We start from the raw sequence: 24,691 nt of genomic DNA, 5'->3' as shown, positions 1-24,691 counted from the left end.
ATGTTTTCGTTCCTTAAGTTAAGTGGACACATGGGAAAATAATTTAGACATGGGTCAAAACATCCCAGCTAAAAGATACCCCCAATGATATCTCTGCGGAACATCTTAATTAGAGCAAAGCTAAAAGAAATAAAAATTGAAGATGTTGTACATGCAAATACAGGGATGTCAGGCCTGGTACTAAAATCCTCATCTTGTATGGAGAGAGATGAGCAAAACCTGTCCTATTCTATACTCCAATCTGCAACAGTTTGACACTAGTTTGAAAATGCAAAAAAAAAGCAAGCACTTTTGCTGCATTCAAGTCTCTTTTCCCCTTCACTTTTACTAAAACACAATAAAGTTCTCCTCACAGAAAGAACTGACACTGCCAATTTGGGATGTCTCATGCAACTGATTCATGATTTTACAGACACGGTCTGGAAATCAATTATTATAGGGTAGAAAGGAAAAAAAAACAAACCCTTTTCCAGAGAAAGCTCACTGGAAGGACCGCGCTCCTTTCAAACCCTGACAGCCAGAGATGTTCCCGCAGGATGAAGCTCTGGCAAGAGAAGTTGCGCAGCGGCAGGCAGGTAAGACATCACTTTATGAAGGCGAGACATTGCACCGACTTTGGTCTCATGGCTTAGAGCTAAGCACATCTACAAGCGCTTTCTCGGACTGAGTCCATCACAGGTACGAGAGGAGAACATGAATAAGGGAGCGCTTGTGGCTGTTCGGTTCTCCTTACACACAGAGAAGTCTGCAGCAGGATGAACACACACAAGGCTGCCGAGGTGAAACAAGGACTGGCCAACAACTTGAAAAATGCACCGACTTTTTAGCATTTATATTCTTCCTGATTGCTGGCCAGTGCATTTGTTGAGCAGGGGATCAATTTGCAATTCTGTGTTTCAAAGGGTGGCTGAGTTCATACTACAGACTGAAGCCACATCTACATTAGAAAGGCTTCACTGGGACAGGAATACCTCACACTGGCAAAGCACTTCTGTAGCAGATACATCTTAAACAACAAAATTACTCTGCTACCAGTCTACTAAACCCACGGCAGCACACATCCAGCCGTGCCCTAATAGCTCACGCATCATTTCCCAGTACGGCTATACTGCGAGAGACTCCTACCGGAGACGTCTGCTTCGAACCCCATCTACTCGCACCCAGACCTGCAAAGCTCTTCTGGCCCCAGCAAGGGCCACCAGACCCTGCCTGAGGCTTAATCTGTAGTTTTAAAAAAAGACAACCCATTGACCAACTAGGTGGGGATTATTCGTAGGTAAACTGGATGATGAAGCAGCAAGCAGCGATGATGTACTATAATTTTTTAAAAAACAATTAAGTGGAGGTATTTGCCATTTAGTTTTCAGCCCCAGTGCAGAAAGTATTTTGTTGAAGTTACTATCATTTCTGCAATAAAGGATGTGCTAAAGCGCGTAAGTGAACAGGAAGGGATGTTGACACCTGTGCATCTGAATCCAAGTGGGACAAAAAAATCAAACAGCAAATACTAGCTGTGTATTCTAGCAGTTAAGAGCCCTACAGCGCGACCCCGACACTTTGGGAGGAGGGCTGCAGAGCTCCCAGTGGTGGCACAAGCAGTGCTTTAGGAGACACCACGTTCCTCCACCATCGCCTGCTGCTCGGGGACGCTGCTGCCTCTGGACGCAGCTGGGATGAGACTCTGAAACTCAGCACTCCTGTAACCATAAAGTTACCTTCTGACTGAGAGAGGATCCTCCCCTTCCCACACCTTCTGTAGCTTATTCCCCCTTCTGCTCTCTGCTTTCTGACTCAAAACTTTTGCTGGTTCTCGGCTGCACAGCAGGCCCCTTCCAGCCTCCCAGCGTTTAAAAGGAGCACCCAACCTGATGGGGCTAGGAGCCTGGGTGACATGAGGAGGGCAAGGAAATCAGGGCCACGTCACCCTAGCAGGCTCGCTCTCTACAGAGGGGTTCCTCCTCGTGAAGCCAGCACAAGGGCTGAGCTGAGCAGAGGGCTCCCCCCAGCCAGGTGGACCTCCTCAGCACAGCCCCGCTACCCTTCCAGACAGATGAATTTTATTCCTAGCAAAGAGGGAGAGAAAATCTGCATCTTCGGTTTGTCCTGTCCTGGAGGGAGAGAGAAAAGGCACCCCAAAAAGAAAAAAAAAAGACAGCTGAGTGATGGCTTTGGAAACCAGCTGAAACAAAAGGGAAAGTCGCTGCCCCCTTTTTTTTTCCTAAAAGTGGATGCAACACGCCAAGAGTTTCCCCACGGCTCCCGATGCCGTTCTGAGGGGAGGGAATCGCCACCGAAAGGGCAGCGCGGGGAGCGCGGCAGCCCCCGCGGGGAAGCGGGGGGGGGGGGGTGCGCGGCGCCGGCCGCCGGCGGGGCCGGGCGAGGAGCGGTGCCCGGCGCGGTGCCCGGCGCGGAGCTCGGCAGCGGCGCTGCCCCCGGCCCCGCCGCGCTTCCCCGCTCTGCAGCCACCGGCAGCGATTCGCCAAGCGGCTGCGAGCCGCCGCGCCGGCCACCGCGTTACGGACAAATCGTCACCGGCGGAAAAAAAAAGAGAGGGGGGGGGACATATTAAAAAAAAAAAAAGGAAAAAAAAAAAAGAAGAAGAAATCTCTGCCAACTCCGCGGGGCCGGAGGTGCCGCTGCCTCGCGGGGCAGCCGCGCCGGGGACCCCCTGCCCCTGCCTTTGCAGCACCCCCATCTGCGGGGTTTTTTTCCCCCCCTCCCTTGAACCGACCGGCTTCTTTTTAAAGCCCGCACTGACAAAATCGCCCTGCTCGCCTCTACGTAACGCCCTGTCGAAAGCGGACGCCATATTTTGTGTTGCTGATGTCGACATAGACAAACGTAGACATGTTTTTTCCTCCCCCCCTTCCTCCTCCTCCTCTCTTCCCCCCTTTCCCCAAACTTGCAGCCGGGAGGTGGTTGGGGAGCGGGGAGAAGGACGAGGGGGGACGGGACGGGAGGATGCATTAAAAAAAAAAAATTAAAACACCCACCCTAAACCCCCTTGCTGACTTCCCCCCCCCCCCCCGCCGCGACTCCCCGCACCCCCCAGGCCGGTGCCCCCGCTGGAGTCCCGGGAACAAAACAGTTTTTTTTTAAAGGAGAAAAGTTGGGAGCGAGCGGCCGGGGCAGGAGCGCTGCAAGTGCATGTGGGCAGGGAGCAGCGGGCGCGCCGCTGCCGGCAGCGCCGGCTCCGCGGCGGGGGGCGGTGGGAAGTTTCCTACCTGCGCCCAGGGCGGCGGACGGCGGCGGCGGCACCCGCTGTCCCGAGCGCAGCGCGCCGGGCTCCGCGCTCCGCTCCGCACCGCTCCGCGCCGCACCGCACCGCACCGCTCCGCGCCGCCGCGGGAGCCAGCGGCCGGCGGCACCCCGCGCCCCCCGTCCCCGCGCCGCGCCGCGCGGGCAAACACGGCGGCGCGCACGGCACCCCGGCCGCTCCGAAAAAAAAGGCAAAAAAAAAAAAAAGGCAAAAAAAAAAAAAAAGAGCCCTCGATCGGTGGGGATCTACGCCAAAACCCACATGATCTCTGACGTCAGCGTGCGTATTTGCATACGATACCACCGCCGGCGCGGCCGCCGGGGTCCCTCGGCGCGGCGGAAAGTTGCGAGCGGGGCTCGGGCCGCGCCGCCCCCCGGCCCCGGCCCCGGCCCCGGCCCGGGCTCGGGCTCGGGCTCGTCCCGCCGCCGCCGCTGTGGCGGAGCGCCCCGCTCTTCCGCGCCGCTCCTCCGGCACCGCCGGCCCGCGTGGCCATAGCGCCCGGCCCGGCGCGGCGCAGCGCGGCGCGGCGCGGTGCGGTGCGGGCGGCAGCGGCCCCGGGGGGCGGCGGGTGCGTGGCCGGGCGCCGCCGCGCCGCGCCCGCGGTGCCGCTCCGCCCTGGGCCGCCGCCGGGGCGGCCGCGCCAGCCCCCGCCCGGCGCCGGGGCTCGGCGGCGGGGCCGGGCCGGCCGTGGGGGGCAGCGCTGCCGGGGGCGGGCGGGGTGCGGAGCCCCCCCTTCGGGGGCTGGGCACCCCCCCCCCCGCCTCCGCTCCGCTTAGGGGCCGGACCGGCTTTATGGGGCGGTGGGGACGGCACCCCCCCCAGGACCGCGCGGCTGGACACCGCTATAGGGAGACACCGCTATAGGGACGGCGGGGCTGGACCCCGCTGTAAGGGTCGCGGGGGCTGGATACCGCGGCAGCGGTCGCGAAGGGACGGGACGGTGTACGAGGCTTGTGCAGGGCTCTCCTCGGGAGCGGGCAGGTTGCCGGGGGAGCCCCGGCGGAATTTCTCCGTGCTCGGCGTGTAACGGGGTTTTCAAAAGCTCCCGGGCTGGGGGTGGGGTGGGGTGGGGGGAGAGCTCCCGGCGACCGTGGTTTGCCGCTGCGGGGAAGGGGGTGCGCGTTTGCCCGGGCTGCCGCAATCTCGGCTCCTCTGCTCTACCGTGGGAATCCTTTCCCCCCCGGCTTAAAACTGTCGTTAAACTCTTGCGTCTTTTTACCTTTCTTCCAAAGAGATGTAGGACAGATAGGACCCAGGCTATTTTCTAGTTCCTTCAATGAATTAATTAAAAGAAATAATCTAGCGATTGTGTCTTGTTACTTGATAGCAGATCTTCCAACAAGTTCAGGCTAATAGGACTTTCCAGCAGCGTAATCTCATTCTAACTTCAGGGATATTTTCTCTGTGAAGAGGCATCTTTGGTTAGATCGTATTAAATTAATGCTTCACTTGTATACTTAAACCTCCAAAATATTTGAATCTCCACTTGCTTCTGCTCTCTGCCTGCCCCGTATCGCTGGGGTTGTGGCATGAACCGTCAGAGCCAGCCTGGAGTCCTTAACTCAGCTGTACAACTTTGTTGAGCAATATTTTGTTTTTCTGCCTCGCGTAGCGGTTGGGACTGGCTTGTATTAGAGTGTCAGAAGAGGAGCTCTAAGTTATTGCAACTGAATAATCGCGTAAGAAAGTAAATATGTCAAAGCAGTGTCAAGAGATTCCTTTGCAGGGATACCCTTATCTGAGTAGGCGTGTTTTTTGACTGCCTGATTGAGTACAGTCTCTGCAAGCATTTGATAACAGAATGGATTCCTTCCTCTCTGCTACCAAGCCGGAGACGTGCATTAACTTTTCCTCTTCTCCCTAGATTAAAGCTGTTAGGAAAGAAAAGAGCATATGCAGGTTCTCAGGTTCTCCACGCTGGCTGAGGGCGCAGGAGATGACCGTGAGAGCGTGCTGATGCTCACTGAGCTTTGATTTTCTTCCCTATAGTTTCTTTTCTTTTTTTTTTTTAAATGGGAATACTACCTTATTAAAAATGCTTCTGAGTATATTTTCTTTAACTCTTTAGTGGCTGTTCACCCCTGGAAGTATTTCTGAATTTTGAGTGACTGGAAAAATAAAAGCTATTTTAGGGGGGGATTACCTTACCTCCCCCCCCGAATAAATTCTGTTTTTACTGTCTCAAATTACTTTTCTGTCTATGGTTTGGAAAATGAAAACAAAGAAAAACCAAATTATTTTAATATGACCGGTATGTTTATTAATGTAAAAATATTCTTAAAAGGGCGGATCAATAGAAAAGCAGGTGAAAAATCATCGACTTGAAGTTTTCCTAATTAACACTTACTTTAAGGCCTCTTTAACTTCTTTTGCATTGCAAAATACAAAAGGACCTTTGACTGATTGGGTTGACACTAGTTAATGCTGGCTTTCAAGTGCAAAAAAAGAAATGCCAGTGGGAACTGGGCCCTGTGTTTTCGGGCAGTCTTTGGTGCCTGGGGTGTAACAAAGACAGATCTAACCGGAGGTCAGAGTGATCCCTGTGCTAAATAAGGTGCCTAGTGAGATGCATTTGCCTTCCCAAAAACCTGGATGATGTCGCATGAATTAGGAGCTGAAAAGGTCATGAAAAATGGGCTGTGGTTCTCCTTAAATAGGAGGACGTGGGTTTAAAGTTGCAACAATTGTTACCGCTATCTTAAATGAACAAATTAAGACCCACTTTTCTGAGCATAGATTATTCAGTGTTATTGCTAGAAAAACTGCTGAGACTACCTAGATAAGTCTAACAATACCTAGCCGTGTACCTACCTGCCCTGAGCTGCTCTAAGCTCTTTGGGCACTGATGGGCAGTCGGAATAGGTGACAGTAGTCTTTGCCTTTCTAGGACCAGCAATTTGTGTGGCTTTTCTATCCAGAAGGAAATTTTTAGGAAACTCGTAGTTAGGCAGTTACCTCTGCCTTCTACCCATGTGTCAAATTTAATCGAAATTAACTGAAAGGATCAAAAGCTTTTTGAGGGATGGTAGAACAGTGTTTACGATTAGAGTTTGCAATGACAAAAGCCTTAATTCCTTGGGAAATCATGCTCCACCCCACAACGTATCTGTGGCGGACGTAATGCCGGTATTCTTGCTAGCTCTCAGGATGTAACTCATTTATACAAGCCTCAAATTAAAACGATGCAGGGTAACGTAACAAAATGGAAATTGCTCATACAGAAGACAAAAAGGAAGGCTGCAATTTTTTGTGTGCGAGGCCTCTGCTTTCCGTTAATGCCACAATGGAAGGCACGGTGATCACAAAGCGTAAAACACCCACGTGCACGATTTCCTGGGAAAGTGAGGGCAGAGTGCTTGCTTGCTTTAAATCTAGTGCCCTCTCTGTTTCCTCTGTGCACTTTCTCTAGATTTAAAGTGACGTCTGCTCCATAAATACTTCAGATAAAGTTGCAAGCTGTCCTGTAAAGTCGTACCTTGGTCAGAGATGATAAACTGTGTACTTATATATATATCTCTTTTTTTTTATGAGGAGATGAGTATGTTACAAATAAATTCACCCATTTCAATCTTTCTCAGTTTAACAGTTTCTTTGTGCCTATTTAATCCTGTGAGATTGCAAGCTGAGTCAGCATTACAGGTCTAGTTCCCTCTCTTGAAGGCACTGCTCAGGATTTTGCTCGGCAGAAAGCGCGTGTATATCCGTGAAGGAAATGTGCATCCTTTAAAGGCCGGAACAGAGGCTGGTAAATAATGGAACTGGAAACTCATTCTCTGTTCAGTGCATGGCTACGCATTGCTCATTTTTATGCTGGCCTAATAGCGTGAGATCAGGCGGAGGAATGGGTGGGCTGTGAGCTGCAGGGCGGGTGCGCTTCTGCCCGGTGAGGGGGCCCAGCCTTGGGGTTAGAGGGCCAAAGCCATGACTTAAAGTGGGTTTCAGGAAGAGCTGGGCTCAGCTTCAGTTGCTATTTTTACACGTTGCTTCTAGCTCTTTTTCCACCCTGATTTTCTTCCGCACAGGTATGGCTGTTCCACTGCACTCGGTGGTTTTAATTACAGATCAATAGGGGAATTAGGCTTTCTACACAGCTATCGGCAGAAGTTAAGGTAAACACAGTTTACAGAGAGGTCAGCAGATAAACACTGCTGTTTTTTTCTCTCCTGAGGGGCTCTTGCTCTCTGCATACGGCAAGAAGCAGCGCTGCTGGGTGGTCAGCAACTGCTGTGCAAGCCAGGGGCAGAGAAGCAAGAAACTTTAGCCTCATGCATTTGTGCCTCGCTTCTCAACCTGTCTCTTTTTTTGCCCGGCAAAGCAATAACCAAAACTAAGTTTTTTTTTTTTCCTTTGCTGAAATGGTTTCGGTTTTAAGTAATCCTATCGCTTTTCTTAATTGTCGGGATGCACAAACATGAACTGAGGCAGCGAGTGCTGCGCGGATGCACTCTCTGCCGAACGTGAAGTTGCCCTAAACGCAGAGAAGAGCGCAGCAGCATTGAGGTGCGATGCACATACAAGGGCTGCCCTTAGGGCTTTTTGTGCCCTTATGCTGGACCAGGAGGCCGGACACCTCCTCTTCGGGACGCGGGGCTGGTCGGAGCGAGTCCCCTGGGAGCGACCTCCCTGAGCTGAAGATGGGTCCTGGCGAGAGGTGTCTTCATGTGCTTCGGAAACACCGGGCGAGCCGATGGCTTGTTGCCGCAGCCTTCTACCTTGTTCTCGGAGAGATCAACAGTGAGTTACCGAACGAGCGAGGAGCAGGCTGCGCCCCGGCCCCCTCCCCGGCCCTCCCCGCTCGCTCCTGGGCCTCGCTGCGCGTGGGTCCGGGGGGCCTGTGGGCACCTTCGCCTTGGCGGCCGGGCAGACGCCTGGCTTTCAGGACCCATCAGCCAAAGGGCTGAGGTCACTCAGGACGGCAGCCCCTGTCCGGACTCCCTCCCTCCCTCCCGCAGCTCGGCCGCGCGCTCGGTAACCTTCGCCGAGACTGTCGGTTTTCTTTTACTTCTTGCTTTTTTTGCCCTTTTTTTTTTTTTTTTGCTTTTTAATATCTTTTTCTATTGCTAATTGCTAAGGCAATTTTTAAAATTTAAATGAGGGCTTCCTCCCTCACAGCCCATCTGCTGTGAAATCATCACGCGCATCCTCGGTGACAGTTCGAGCATCGCCATGGCAACGCGCTGTGATGCGATCAGCCCCGAGTTATGACCTCACTGCGGGACGGGGCCCGCCGGGCTGCTCTGCCAGGAGGAATGAAAAGCAGCTTCTTTATTAGCAGAAGTGGGAGCTCTGCTAGGAGTCAGGTGGGGTTTAGCCAGGAGGAGAAGGGGGCTTTTTAGGGGACCTCAGTGCAGCGGGGGAGCATCCCCTTGAGAAATCACGGTATTTCTGTCTTTACAGAAACTTGCTTGCTTTGAAAAGCCCTTTTCACCTCTTCATGGTACTGGTTCAATAGAAATCCTTGAATTTTTGGATTCATTTTTTTCTTGTGTATCCATAGATTGGAGACTGTGGGGACCAAACTCCCTTTTGATGCTCAGATGCAAGTATTGCATGGCCAGGGGCAATGCAGAGACGAGAGGCCTGGCTTTCCCAGGCGCTCACCTCGCACCCCCCCTGCCGAGCCTCACCGGACGGCCAACAGCTGCAGCACGTCTTTGCGGACAACTGGAGGGCATTAATGACCAAAAGCTGCCCAGCAGGTGTCATAGCCAATGTCACCCGTTTTCAGTGACTGAAGACCTGATCCAGAGCCCCTAGTTCAAAGCAGAGAATGTATTTTTCTTCTTTTCTTTTTTCTTTGCTTTGTGTGTGTGTGTGATTCCTGTGGATTTTGGATCAGATTTTAACCCTCAAACTAAGCCTGACTGTCCAGGAAGCTATTTGCACGAGTAATTAATTCACAGAGACACCCTATATGTTTATCCATACTTGAGTAGTTGCAGGGTGGAGTGCATGCCTTCATCTCTGACCCTTAGACTGCAATATAGCCTATTTACAACTGATGCTACGAACAGCATTCACGGGGGTTTTGGGGAATTCTGCTATATAAAACAACCGGTGGTGCAATATGCCACATGTGTGGGCAACTGGAAAGTTAGACGTTTAGACTGGCTTTTTAATACATTGTCAAATTGACATGGTGCTGTCAACGGGGACTTAAAGGCACCGTCCCTATTAAAGGATATGCGTTAAATCAATCGAGTGTGACAGGAGAGGATTTTTGGGAAAGGGGAGGAGGGAATCCAGGGAGCATGAAGCCATTCCCTAGGTGCATGTTATGCAGAGGAGAAGTATTAAACTTTTCTATGACAGGAATGCCGTGGGTACCACAGGGGTCTGTGGCCTGCGTGTGCCAAGGTGTATGCAGTGGTGTACGGGCCCTTGGCTCTGGCAGGTTCCTCTGCCCCTTGGTTTGCGGAGGGTTTAGCAGGCTGAAAAGCCTCGCGCATCTCATATTCTCCTGTATCTTTTTGCTGCATATGTAGTTTGTATAGCCGAGTGCATGACTTACAAGGCCATTTCATTCTGTGTTGATGGCTGCATTACCTGCGAAGTGAGAAAGCTGGCACATCGGCGCTCAGTATTTGTCTTTAAGTGGTTTCAGAGAGCCGACCCCAAAGAAGTCCATAAATTTTTAGGCTCACAACCAAGGGGAGGAAAAAAAAGAATCAAGTATAATGATTTCTCCCTCTGAAACTAGCTTTAAAAGCACTCCTTGGCTCAGCCTGTTTAAGGCCAACTTACGGCCTCCGGCAAGTTTTTACAGCTGAGCTATGCTCCAGCCCCCGAAAACACTGTGCAGCCCCTGAACTATTGAAGTGCAAATGGCTTGACCGTAATCTAGGAAGATTCGAGAGAAACAGGTCAAATGTTACGCTAAACACTTATGGCAAGAGAGTTTAACAGCAGGAGGACGGAAGTATGTTTACCCAGGCCAGATCTAATGTGATCAGGGTCTTTTCTTTCCTGAAGAAGAGTGTAATTAGGTTACTTGTCTTTGGCTGTGTGGGCTCAAAAATAGCAATACTTAGCACTTCTATAGCCCCTTCCATGCAAGGGTCTCAAAGTGCTGGAAACATTAACTTCAGAAGCTTTAAAACATGCCCGTATTGTAAACCGCTATGGTTATCCCGTAGGAAACTGGGGTCTGGGGAAACTGGAGATGGAGTTCTCCTGTGATTTTGGCTCTGGGCAAGTGTTCATAAAAATCAGTATCGGAATTGTGGCTCTTATGACTGAAGCTGCGGCACGGGAAGATGCTAAAGGCAGATCTCCTGAGCCTAAACCCACTGGCCTAGCTACAAAGCCCGTGTTTCACCTCCATCGCTGACACCAGCAGGAATATCCAGGAATATTCTAGTCGCTGCATGTTGCAGGAAATATTTATAAGACAGGCCTGTATTTTAGCAGTGGCAGCAGGAATTTTCTGACTTTCACAGAGAAGTGCTCTTGTGTCACCATCAGAAATATAAAAGAAGTGTTATAGTGCTCACGGAAATAAAAAGTGGAGTCTTTATCCTACAGCGGCTCCACCACTAGTTCATAACATCTTTTTCGTAAGAGATCTGCCCTTAAGTCCTAAGCACATGTATTTTCCCTGTGTGCTGGGGCGGCCCTGGGATTTTATTTTGCGGCAAGGCCATGCTAGTAATATCTCCTGCAAGTTTCTGAGAGCTGGGTTTGAAAAGCTAGCTGCTGGAGAACACGCTAAATTACAGGTTAGGCTATGCATATTTACTACAACTGAAGGGGAATGTTTTTCAGCTCTTGATAACACGCAGAAAGGCAGCTTCCTCAGTGCAAAATGTTTTGTCACACTAGCCACCTTAAATGTCAGCCTGGTTCAGTGACAAATTTATGGTGACATTTTTCCACAGAGACAGTTAAACTCCGCTCAAGTGCTGCCTGTAAAATGCTGATTTTCCTGCACTCTGAGAGTGTCTGGGGAAAAACTGATACTGTATGTAAAATTTGATTTATAAAAACATGTGCCTGTTGCCTCAACCTCTGGGCGCATTTACATTACAAGACACAAATTCAATTTAGCACCGTGCTGCCAACGACGGCGCTGCCTCCGCTGCTGAGCAAACAGGACAGGAACTAGGAGGTGCAATACAAGGGTGCCGACACCGGAGGAAGCTTGGAAAGGGCAGCGGGAGGGCGCACACCCAGACGGTAACTTGATAAAGGCCTTTATAAAGAAACGCGAGTGCATTTTGCTAGCTACTAATTGTATAGAACCGCTTGTTTCAAAACTATCCTTTTCAAGATTAAAAACTGTAAAGATAAGGGATCATCCTCTCCCCAAACCCCTTCAATTTACTTGCAACATTCTTTGGAAATCAGTAACAGAGTGTGTATTTTATTAATGATTTCCCTAATGTTGTGTCCTCGGTGCAGGACAGATTTTTTTAGAGAAGGCCTGGGAGCTACCTGCTAGAGGGGAAAAACGGACTTTCAATCTCCAGGCTGTAGTCATCGCTTTTACTGACCTCTTAACAATCCAGTGAAATGCGTATAAAAGTAAATGCTATGCTAAGGATGGTGTGATGGATACTGAATGTGATGGATACTGATACAAACGCAAATTACTATTAGCTGTATCTGTATAATTTAATGGGAGATAAAATGCCACCTTCCTGCTACATGATTAAAACAAATTCCTGCTCCTTTGGTTATTTTTGACCAGTTCTGGGAAGAAAAATGAGTTTGGACTAAACTAACTTCTCTTTAGCGTCTTACAGGTGTAATTAGAGATTCACGCATTGCAAGGAAGCATAAATACTGTGTAAAATCACACGGAGGGGAGTCCTGCAGTGTTCATGCCTCCTTTCCAAAACTGTACCGTACCCCAGGGTCTTCTAGCTGAGTTTAGTAGCAATTTCCTTTTTTCCTTCGGGGACCCAGAAGGCCTCCCCATACACTCCCCGGCTTTATCGCAGGTGCAAAAAGTCCCTTTTGAGACAATAACGGCCTTTATTCATGGAGCAGTGCCAGACAGGCGCATTCCTGCACGCTGAGCCTGGAGCCCCAGGTGCATGCCAGCGCGGCGGGCGCTGGATGAGGTCCCCTTCTGGGGACACGAGCGTCCCCCTCCCTGAGACCTCCGCTCCCAGCTGCCTCTAGGTAAAATCCTCCCCTACATCCTTCCATCCTATGCATATTTCCTAACCAGCTTGGAGGACCTGGTGGGTGTTTTTTAGCTGATTGGTTATGAGGCCAGGCCGGACCCCTGTTGTAGCCAGAGCTCCAGCGCTGGAGCATATCAGGTCGTCTTATCCATACGTCTAAAGGCAGAATGGCCTCACTGCTCGATGGCATATTATAGACAGCAGACTTACAAACAGCAGTAACTTTTCCCCCAACAAAGTTAATTGAATGATATTTAATGTTGCTAAGAGATTTGGACCGCATCCCTCCAACTTCAGGAGATTAGTGCGCCGAGCAGGAGGCTCCACAGAGGGCTTGGCGCAGGGCCAGCGAACAGAGCTTGATCGGGATGAGACGCTGATATTTGTGTCTGCTGTAAAATTAAAAAAAAAAAAAAGAAAGAAAGACAGGGTGGGGCGGGGGACTGCCTCATCTCTTTCTCTGGCACAGCCATCCCTATTGAAGTTAATGGTAAAACACTACTGCTTCAGCAGTAAAGACAGCTGATTTCGAAATGACCTGATTGCAACAGAAAACAGATGCCTGGTGCAGCCAGTCCACCTTCAGCTGTGGTCCCAGCAAATCTTGCACGCAGAGATATATGTCATATCAGACTTTCCAGAAGCCCCAGCTAAAACCAGAGACAATTTGGCGAGGTGCTTCTTGGGAACATTGAGACGCTTGTGCGTCACAGGTAGAAGCAAGCTTATGCTGCCTGGGCACCAGGCTGGCCAGGCATGGATTAAGCATCAGTCAAAAACTACATAAGCAGGGTAGCACGGGCTAAGGTAATAAACCACTATGAAAAACTCAGATTGCAAGAAAAAAAAAAAGAGGCAGGTAAAAAATGCAGGAAGTGGTGAGAATCTTACTATCCCTCATCTGACGCTGTAAAGACGAAAGAAAACATTGAGAGTGCGGCAGTGGGTCTGGCTGGCCGCAAAGGCGCTCCTGAATTCCAGGCAGACTGGGGGCAATTAAAATATCTGAGCCAACATCGAACCACAATTTGGAGAATTAATTACTGGAAAGAAGCTGAGCAGGGTGACAGAGAAGCTGATGAAGATAAGAAATGACGTGACAATTAAGAGCGAATTTCCTGTTGGTTTAGCTAGTGATGTGTGCCTGGGTTGTCAGACATGAGATTTGTGGAGAGCCCAAGCAGTGCTCCTGCTGGCACTAACCTGCTCACTGCTTTTAGGGTCCAACCAGGGAGATCTGGAGAAAGTAGACCTGAGTGTATCACGCAGTTTGCCCACATCTGTGCATGCATGTGTGTGCAAAGTATGTTGCCACTCTGGGTGCAACGCACTTAAGTCCTAGGAGGGATTCAAGGTATTTTTGGCTGAGTGCTGCTGCGAGTGTGGTCTACCTGGTGACTGTATCAGCAAAGTGTAACTTGTGGTTTTCTCACTGCATGAAGCCTCCAGCGTGTAACAGGGTATGAGAGAAAGGGGGAAACCTTAAGATTTTGTGTGGAGGGATGGCAAAGCATCTACCACAGAGCTCAGTAATTTCAGCTAGGGTTATAAACCAAGTACTGAAGCACTCCCTTACTACCAGGAAATAGATTTTGGGCCTGGGCTGTCCACCAACTTTTTTTTTCCTGTATTCCTAAACCTAGTGTGTTTTCTATGCACTTTAACTGAAATCCTGGTCCCAGTGAAGGAAAATGGCGAAAAACTCATGAGCTCCAGTGGAACAGGAGCTAACTCTCAGATAGAATATGTACTACCCTGTGTACTATGTTCTGGATTTATACATCCCAAAATCACATAAAGACAACCCAGAGGTCATGGGAAATCCATGCTGTGCATAATGTACTGCAGTACAATATATAGGAGTATATATTATTTTATATATATAGTATATATATACATACAATATATGGAGTACAATGTATATGTACATCAATGGCAAAAGGAAGACTAGGGAAAATGTGGGCCCGCTTCTGAATGGGGTGGGTGCCCTGGTGATGAGGGATACAGACAAGGCAGAGACACTGAATGCCTTCTTTGCTTCAGTCTTTTCAGGAATTCCTGACCCTGGGGACAAGAGAGGAAGTCTGGAGAAAGGAAGACTCTCCCTTGGTCGAGGAGGATCGGGTTAGAGATCATCTGGGCAAACCTGACATCCACGAATCCGTAGGCCCTGACGGGATGCACCCCCGAGTGCTGAGGGAGCTGGCGGATGTTATCGCCAGGCCACTCTCCATCATCTCGGAAAGGTCCTGGAGATCAGGAGAGGTGCCTGAGGACTGGAAGAAAGGCAATGTCACGCCAGTCTTCCAAAAGGGCAAGAAGGAGGAGCCAGGAAACTATAGGCTAGTTAGTCTCACCTCTATCCCTGCAAAGGTGATGGAACGGCTCATCCTGGAGGCCATCGCTAAGCATGTGGAGGACAAGAAGGTGATCAGGAGTAGCCAGCATGGACTCACCAAAGGGAAATCATGCTTGACCAACCTGAGAGCCTTCTCTGCTGGAATGACTGGCTGGACAGATGAGGGCAGAGCAGTGGAGGTTGTCTCCCTGGACTCCAGCAAGGCTTTCCACACTGTCTCCCATCACATCCTCCTAGGGAAATTCAGGAAGTGTGGGTTGGATGAGTGGACAGTGAGGTGGATGGAGACCTGGCTGGATGGCAGAGCTCAGAGGGTTGTGGTCAGCAGCACAGAGTCTAGTTGGAGGCCTGTAGCTAGCGGTGTCCCCCAGAGGTGAGTCCTGGGTCCAGTCTTGTTCAGTGGATTCATCAATGACCTGGAGGAAGGGACAGAGTGCACCCTCAGCAAGTTTGCTGATGATACTGAACTGGGAGGAGTGGCTGATACCTTAGAAGGCTGTGCTGCCATTGAGAGGGACCTGGTCAGGCTGGAGAGCAGGGCGGAGAGGAACCTCGTGAAGTTCAACAAAGGCAAGTGCAGGGTCCTGCCCCTGGGGAGGAATAACCCAATGCACCAAGACGGGCTGGGGGTTGACCTGCTGGAAAGCAGCTCTGCCGAGAAGGGCCTGGGAGTTGTGGTGGACAACAAGTTAAGCATGAGCCAGCAATGTGTCCTTGTGGCCAGGAAGGCCAGTGGTCTCCTGGGGTGCATGAGGAAGAGTGTTGCCAGCAGGTCGAGGGAGGTGATCCTGCCCCTCTGCTCAGCCCTGGTGAGGCCACATCTCGAGTACTGTGTCCAGTGCTGGGCTCCCCAGTACAAGAGAGCCATGGCACTACTGGAGAGAGTCCAGCGGAGGGCTACAAAGATGCTGAGGGGACTGGAGCATCTCTCCTAGGAGGGAAGGCTGCGAGAGCTGGGCCAGTTTAGCCTGCAGAAGAGAAGGCTGAGGGGGGATCTGATCAATGTGTGGAAGTATCTGAAGAGGGGGTGTCGAGAGGATGGGGCCAGACTCTTCTCCGTGGTGCCCAGCAACAGGACAAGAGGCAATGGGCATAAACCTGAACCACAGGCAGTTCCATCTGAACTTGAGGAAAAACTTCTTTCCTGTGAGGGTGACAGAGCCCTGGAAGAGGTTGCCCAGAGAGGTAGTGGAGTCTCCTTCCCTGGAGATATTCAAAACCCGCCTGGATGTGATCCTGGGCAATATGCTCTAGGTGACCCTGCTTGAGGAGGGAGGTTGGACTAGATGATCTCCAGAGGTCCCTTCCAACCTTGGCCATTCTGTGATTCTTTGATTCTGTAACAGGCAAATACAGCTTATCTTTAGATCACTGAGGAGGTGGGTAGCAGACTGGGGAGACCTGTGCTGCTGAGGTCAGAGCCAGCTTCAAGTCCAGCCTGATTAAATATTGTCTATCCTCTCTGCAGTGTGACTCAGATGTGTCTGCTGGGGTTTAATAGGTAGGTTGTCTACCTGTGAGATGGTTGCTCCTTGCCAAAGCATCCTCTGGCCTCGGGGTGGGGTCCAAGTGTGACATTTGTACCATTTCTGCACTGGGCTACCAGGCTGCCGGCTGCTCTCTGTGGTCCCTAAGGACACCCAAATGGCAGCAGAGAGGGACAAGGAGGGCACCAAGCATTTGTTGGTTTGGCTCCTGAGAAAAAGACAAATATTTGTGCAATGGCGTGTCCTGTTATCTGTCACCAGGAATAAAATGATGGCTCAGTCAAAATGTTTTATCATAGCTACACATCAGAAGAGGACTATAGAGAAACCTCATCTCAGGATTGTCCTGGCTTTTGTGAGTGTCTGAGTAGTTATGCAGAACCAAAGGGTTGTAACTTTTCTCTTCCTTTAATGAGGCTTTTCTGTTTGAATAGTCAGTTCTTCGTGCAGAAAAGCTCCTCCTGCTTCACATTGTTTTTTATTGCCTTTGGGCTGTGTGTGTCTAATTCATTTTTGTGTATCACAGAAATGGTCTCTCTGGATATATTGGGGGGATTCAGCTTAAGGTCAGCTTTCTGTGAGCTGAGGAAATGTGCAGCAGGAGTGGCCGGTTTGTGCTCTGGACAAGGCTCCCACAGGCTGCACAGGGGCAACTCTCTGCTTCAACACAGCAGCACGACCTGGAAAGACTGAAGCTGAGCTCAAAATCATCCTGACGGAAAGCTTATAGTGAACAAACTATATCACTGACCAAAAAGCTGGGTTTCCCTCCAGACACGTATCCCAGCTCCATCGGAGCGCAGATGAGCTATCTGTATTAACCTTCTTTAAGTGATGTAGGGCAATCTTCACCCCCAAAGCCTTTTATCCTGTTGACTTTCTCCGTTCTGGTGTCTTTCCATGCTCAAATGGCAGCATTAGCAGAGAGAGGGGGAAATAACAACAACGGGCGTTGCTGCCAGAGCAAAAAAACAGTGTGTGCTTTTTTTGTATTGTCCAGAAGGGAAAGATTATGATTAAGAAACTTAGGCACTCTGTTGATTCTTAGCAGTCCTTCCCATAGCTAGCCCTGATGTTGTCAGTATTTAAAAAAAAAAAAACCCTAAACTGATAAAAACAGGCCTTATGTTAAAAGTCTTGTCTCTGATTTATAAAATACCAGAGGAAAGTGCTTTTGTTCATATGTATCTATTTCTCTGCGCTGTTGAGGATTTATTCCTCTGTTTAAGCATAACCCGGTAGCCGAGGTGCAGTTAAGGGAGACTGCGCCACCCGGGGTTGCCCCCTTGTAACCACAGCTCATCAGTCCTCCCCTGTGTAGTTAATTGGAAACGGGCTGACTTCACGGGGAGGTCGTTCCATTACTAACAGTCTCGTCCTGTTGAGCCTTCGGGAATCAGGGGAACATGGTGAACCAGCGAAGCCCAACTTCGTTCTCCTCCGTCTGGTGGAAATGTCACTTGTGAAGGAGCTGTCGGAAGTTCTTAGTTTCACATTTTGATCTCATTTCCCATTCGGCAGCTTGATACAGATGTGGATTTTCCGAGCCATCTGATCTCTTTGGATAATAAAAATCCATTAGGTCTTTTGGGGAAAAGCTGATACGCAGTTGCCAACATTTTTGTAGACGTTTTCCAAGCACAACTTTCCAACTGAACCCCAGAGGGTGGGCAGGCTGGGAGCTGCTGGAGGGCTGCAGACTCATTCTGATCCATTTTTAATGTGCTGAAAAAAGAAAGAAAAAAATGCTCTCGCCTAGTGACCAAATTCTCTACAACGATACAGTTTTGGCTTTTTGAACTGAAGAATCTCTTTGCTTAGAATCCTGTTTTATACGTTTTAAATTAGGTCTTCTGCTGGCATTTTTTCAGTGGATGTACGGTTTTCATTTTTTAACCAAAACATTAAAAGGACAGCAATCTCTTCCCCATGCACATAGTGATGAGAGATCCCCAGATGTTCTGAACCAGGACAAGCACGTTAAAATCCTATGCCCTGTTTTTTTAAAAGCAGCTCTTGGAGATGCCAGTTCCCTTTAAAATTGGTAGCACTGGTAAATACATAATAGGTCTAGAAAGAAGAGCATGGATGCTACTCCAAGAATATATAGGCTCCTGACACCTCTGTGTCTCTGCCTTCTCCTGATGTAGGTCCATCCACCGTCTAGATGAGAAGTCCTGGGATATGCCACCTTCATCCGATGGGACTAGAAGAGGTGGGTAGCTCTGTCCTCTTTGACATCTCTAGATATATTTGAAAGGGGAAGCCTGAAGGAGAGCCTTATGCCATTGAGAGGAGACAGGATTTACAGGTAGTATGGATTCAGGTGAAGTTAACTCAGCATACAAGTGATGTGGATACGCTGCACTTCAGCATGCCTCTGTGGTTGCCTGGCTCACACAGATGTATGCCGGGCCTGTGTATACAACACCTTTTTCTCACCGCCTTCTGCTGTTCTGAGTACCTTCAGTTTTCCTTTGAGAAGTCTTCTTTCCTTCTGAAATTGGTCCTTTTCCTTTCAAGCTTATTCTCATTACCTACCTTTTGTAGTCCTACCTATTAAAATAGAGGAATTGGATTCCTCCCTCATCTTCTCTCCCTTCTTTCCTATGACCCCCTGTCCCGTTGAGTGTGCAAGTGTAGTCTGGTGTCAGGTCTTCCTAATTACAGTTTGTGAACTGGAGAGCCTGGGTGCCAAGTTTTGAGTATGGGTCTAGAAATTAATATGACAAAGTGAATCCAGAACTCAGCAACATAGATTTTTTAAAACTGACACTCAGGACACTACTGCTTTCAAAAGCTATGTGCAGACAGCCCCATCACAGAGAACTCATTGACCTTGCTGAATGCAAACCTCATCTCAGCAGAGCAAAGGGCATTAAAGCAGACTTCCATGCTCTAAACTTGCTGTGTTTCACCGTGTGAGCTCGAGAGACTCCTGTGTATTACTGAGGGAGTTTTTTTTTTTTTTTAATTCTAATGTCACCATCAGAAGATTTTTCTCTTAGAACTGAAAAACAGCAAAGAAACCTTGAACAGCAGGGAAGAAGACCAGTACAGGTGACCCAGGTATAATTTACAGAGACATTAATCAGTCCAATAATGTTGAAGATCATGATGCTCTGGTCCTTTTTCTTCTCTGAACTGTTCAGTTAATGGTTGGGCTGACTGACAGCTGTCAGGCTTATTCTGAATGTACTCAGGGTTTCTGTGAGACTGCTCTGTCCACTTGAAGGCAATTGGTATAGTTAGGATTTCAGAACAATGTCAATTAGAAAGCAGTTTCCATGCATTCACAGCTTACTCAAAGTGTTATAATTTTGCCTGACGCTTTCCATGCTGCTTGCTCTCCCAAAGCTGATCTATTTATTTCTGTTATCTGCTTCACTGTGAACTCCCTGGAGAACAGACTGTCTCCTTTATTAAATGTGTGCAAAGTGCCTGTTGCAGTCTGGCCCTGGCTTTTTCTGGGACTCCAAGGTGCTGCTACAATTAATGCCGGGATGGAAAGTTTGAATATGTTCCTCATAGCTGTTCTGAGTGATGAATGTGTGCGAGGACGTCTCCCGGGATTTTTCCTATAATAAAGTATTATTTTTCACATTAATGACTCCAAAATAGCTGAACTTAGACTTGGATTCTTCAGCATGTTTCCCAGAGTATGTGTTAGCTGAGATGAAACTCTAGCCCCTGAAAGCTGTGCACAGTCCCAGGGAGCAGCGGCCGGTCCAGGCCTCTTGTGCCACTGGGCCTGGGGAGAGGATACTTTTTTTGTTTGCACCTCTATAAACTTTCGGATTGTGCTGTAGCTTTAGCATATCCATCCAGGAAACATTCAAAAATATCGACTTTTGAGGATGCATATTGCCAAAAGGTATTTTTAATTGGTTAATGAAAAATTGCCTATTTAATGCCAATGCTCTTTTTATGGACGTGTCGCAGTGGTAGTGGTGTAGGCTGGATGGTGGTGGTGGCTTTTTAGCTTCCTTTGCAGTCTAACGGTGAAGATAAGGCATTGGGACAAGACCTTGGAGAACTGGACTCAGAAAATAACCTTGTCCTGTATTTTTTGGGCAAATCACTCAATCTCTTGCTACCTGACTTTCTTGTCTGTAAAATGGGGACAGCAGGTGCTTCCCCTGCTGCCTTGCCTTTTTGGTTCCTGGCCTTTGTAGAGGCTTCAGTGGCGGGTTCATCAAAACTAGTTGCTTTGGTGCTGCAGTGATGGAGGACCTCTGCTGTGCCGCTCCCGTTCAGCTCTGGGCACCACAGGTGGCAGAAGAGAGGTGGTACTGGCTGGACTGCTGTGTCCCGAGCTGCCACCGCTGCTTCTGAAACTGTTATGTGACCCTGCCCTGGAGCTGGGTGTTATACAAGCCCGGACTACCTAGAAAAGCGAAGGTCTGCAAACACTTTGCTAGTTTTTAAGGCAGAGTTCAGTAGCTGGTGAACAGAGTTATGTGGTATGTCTGGTGAAGGGACGTGATGGACTTGGAGGTCTCTTCTAGTTCGCTGCTTACTCTGCAGCTTATATTGCATGTACAATGAAGCATTTGCTTTCAGCCGATTTGGATGCTTCAGTAAAACCTATTATTGATGCTGTCTCATAGTGTGACGGGTTAGGTGGTTCTTACGACTATTATCCATCCAGAGCTTCGTTTTGGAAATATTCAGCAAGGGTGGAAGAGCATGATAGAAATGCAGAGATGCTCGAGAGTTGTGGGTATCCATACAATTTATTCTGAGCACCCATTCAATGCTCCGAAACTGTGTCTGGAGCTATCTGTAAGACCATGGTAAGGGGTCCAGCTAATCTGCAGAACCACATCACTTTTGTAGCATTTACCATGGAAAGACTGAGAAAGACGGAGATGAGAGAGATCCATGGCAGTACAAGCAGCAAAAGAAAGAGGAAGGCTGAATGTCACATTGTCCAGAAACCTTGGAAACTCCTGGATTAGACTGCAGGCTGTTGCTAGGGTATGGCCTAAATTGCCAAGTGTGAGGAGGAACCAGAGCCATGTTGTGAGGATGTCCTTGCTATAGGACTTATCCTGGAGGTCTATTAAAGTTATAGATGATTATGCAGACTGTATGTGGTGCAGAGAAGATAAATCTGAGCTACTTGAGAGTGAGAGAGGGATTTGCTGTTCCCGGGCTCTGCAGTCAGGGCTCTTCACCCTGATTAGCCCCAGACATTTTTTTTTTTCTTGGTATAGAATAGAGATTATACTGCAAAAGCCAACAGATGCTTACCTGCAGTGTTATGAATGGCATTACTGTAATTAAATGCCTCAGCTTATTGCCTTAAACAGGTAGTTTGTTTGAGGACTCAGTACATGCAAAAAAATGAATGCTGTATTCTGGGGATGGTGAAGAGGGAGACTTCACCTAGCCTTCTCCTAATCCCGATTCAGCACCCAAAACAGCCTCACCTCCTAGCAGGACCTGCTCCCTTATACATGGAGATGATGTGCACAGCTTTTCCCCACCTCAAGCCCGTGTTCTCTCAAGAGCTTTGTAAAGAGGAGTGAATACTATAGTCCTCATTTTTAGATGGATGAGCCAAAACAGAAATCTTTAGATTCAACACCAAGACTTAAATGCTGCATCACTGTGTATTTCAGAGCCTTGTTTTTAGGTGACATGCTGTCTTGTGAACCCACATCTCCAATTTGGGAATTCACACTGCTCCAGCAAACACGTGGAGGGAGCAGACCCCTGGGGCTTGGGACTCACAGACATCCTCACAGGCTGTAGGAAATGCAGAGGTGTCAGGCTGGGCTCTCGGAGAAGCTTCTTCCCCCTTGTCATTCACAGCCATGACCAGGGAAGCGCTTGCCCAGGAGCACCTTGAATGATAGACTTTGCTGCTAAAAGTAGGGGGAAGCTATTATTTCTTGCAAATTTAGGTCCCCAATGACTTCCCAAGGTGAGGAAGAAAAAAAACTCCAGGCTCAGGGTTCCTCGCAGGAAGGCTCTTAGATGCAGGCTGAGAAGCAGAAGGAGATATACTGGAAAGCAGGTCACTGATACCAGAGCTCCATGTCGGTAGTGAGGGATGAGGAAGGGAGGGAGGGAGAAGAAGGCACTTGCAGGTGCAGAAAAATCTCTTGATTTCTCTCTTTCTGCTTTTTGTTTCACTCCTCCTTTCTTATGGCCCTATTTAATGAGGACCTGACCCTTCGAGCTGCTCCCATGGAGGACAGCCCCTGAGTTCAGTGGACACTGAGGAATCTGTTCTCCGAGGGCTACCACGGCTCGGACACTGCAAACACACTTGCATATCTTTTCTTCTAGGTGCATGCTTGTCTGCAGACAGCTGGGCAGATTTGCTGAACAGTAAATGCAAAGCTGACACCAAGTCTCCTGGGATTGTCACTCACTGGCAGTTGGTGTTCTCTATGATGGCATGACATGAGCCACCATGGCTTAACAGAGTTATGTCATTGTACCATTAGTGCAGATCAGAGCACTGGATAATGGGTAATTTCATCCCCATTTGGATTGAATCACAGTTTGGGGGAAATTCTGTATTTTAAAAGTTTAATATTCTTAATGAATGGGCTTTAGCTGGTTCTTTCTTCTTGAACCTGCCTGTTAAAACCAAGGGGCCTTAGGCCAAGGATCTCAGATCGAGGCCTTCAAAGATATTTAGACCCCAAACGCCCGAGATGAAGGACAGCACCTTGTCAGCAATGCTGATCTGGAAAGGGCTTTGGCACGCATGAGGGGAGCTCAAGCTTAGGCTGAGGCATGTCCAAGCGCTGAGGAGGGATCTTTGTGGCTCACGTGGGACTCTTCAGGTTTTTGAAGAGTGCCGGTCACCCCGCTTCTCCATTTCTCCAAGTCTATCTGAGCAGCAGCCCTGCATTCCAGCATATCGACTGCTCTTCCCCGTTCGGTGTCATCCACAAACTTGCAGAGATTGCACTGTGTCCCATCATCCAGGTTATTAATGAGTACACTAAACAGTACCGGTCCCATTACTGATCTCTGAGGGACAACACTAGTTACGGGCTGCCACCTGGACTTTGCACCACTGATCGTAACTCTATGAGCCTGGCAGCCCAGCCAATTTTCCACCCACCTTATTGGCCACATATTCAGCCTATATCTCATCAATTTGGTGATAAGGATGCTATGGGAGACTGTGCCAAAGACCTTGCGGATGTCAAGGTGTACAAGATCTACCACCCTCTCCTCGTCCACAGCACCACTCATCTCATCATAGAAAGCAGATTTTACTAGCTCAGGCACAGTTTAGCTTGGAATCAAGCTCAGCCGGCTTTGCACTGCACTCTTCTGTGCTGCACACTGTGGCGTTAGTGTGGATCAAATTAGTTCAGTCTATCTGCGTCCCCTGGAGTTGACATACCTTTAACATATGCTCATGCTGCTGCAAAAACAATTGAACCCAGTACTCAGCGATCAAGCCTCAAATATTCCCTCCAATTATCCAAACCACTTGTATTCTGGGAGAAAATACAGATGATGACATTCAAGATGGAATAATTAGGTAGTGGAGTCTTCTAATGTTTATGTGAAGAATTATTGCACCAGAGCTCCAAATGTTAGCAAAATCACCCCAAGTAAACAGCATGTAGTATTTGCATGTCCTTCTCCCACTCTCATAATGATCGCTCATCTTTATATGCAGAGCTGTATGTTTTTTTTATTGCTAACGTCTTTCTCATTAATAGCCCACTTGAGTTTTATGGTATATCTTTTTGGCATAAAATCAATTGAGAGTTTGCAATTATGTTTCCAGATAGAAGATGCTGTTTATGTCACGTTAATCTAAATCTTGGACAAAGAGATCTATGTGGGAGCATAGTGCACAGCGCTGGGACAAAGATACCAAAGGATTATTTGCAAGACACTTATGGCCAAAGGACAGAATTTGCTGCTGGAGTTACAGCGCATTCCCTCAACTAACTGCAACAGCATGACCGAAGGGCAGTGAAAGGGATGGGAATATCATACCCTGTCTGCCCTGTGGCACTGTGGGATGGCGAGGGCCTGAGTGCTGTGGGGATCCTCTGTGTTTAGCTGGAGAATGGCAGAATTGTTAAGGGCGGAGACGTTAGTCCTGCCTGTCCTTGGAGAGGTGGGACCTGCCTTAGTGCAGAGCTATTCCAGTGCACTTGTGCGACCTCGTATGGGCACACTTTGTGCAATGTTAGGCAACATGCCACATGAATCACATTGCAGACGCTGGAAAAATGTAGCAACATATGGAGCTGAGTTTGGGGAAAGAATTGAAAACAAACCTCATAACTTGAGCGGTTTCCTCCCATGGCAGCTGTTCACATGTGCTCTTGCTGCTTGATATGGGCCTCTCTGCTCATTGGGGAGATACCTGGAAACTGTCAGCGGAGCATTTGCTCTCCAGAAGGCTTTCACCACCTTTGTTTACGGCTGCTTAGGATGAGGAGCGAATTCTTAACTGACC

General features: G+C 48.8%; 1 protein-coding gene across 2 annotated transcripts in view; it reads right to left on the bottom strand.

Moving 5' to 3' along the window:
- Positions 1–3,350, bottom strand: part of ZHX2 (zinc fingers and homeoboxes 2) — an 80,024-nt gene extending 76,674 nt beyond the window's left edge. The window contains exon 1 of one of the 2 annotated variants that reach the window (XM_068933197.1): positions 3,225–3,350. The gene's annotated coding sequence lies outside the window, so the exon portion shown is untranslated. The remainder of the gene's footprint in view (positions 1–3,224) is intronic. The other variant, XM_068933195.1, reaches the window with a different exon arrangement.
- Between the last annotated feature and the right edge of the window lie 21,341 nt (positions 3,351–24,691).

Source organism: Struthio camelus, chromosome 2, assembly GCF_040807025.1.
Source record: "Struthio camelus isolate bStrCam1 chromosome 2, bStrCam1.hap1, whole genome shotgun sequence".
NCBI classification, from domain to species: domain Eukaryota; kingdom Metazoa; phylum Chordata; class Aves; order Struthioniformes; family Struthionidae; genus Struthio; species Struthio camelus.
This window is presented reverse-complemented; position numbering and strand designations above follow the sequence as displayed.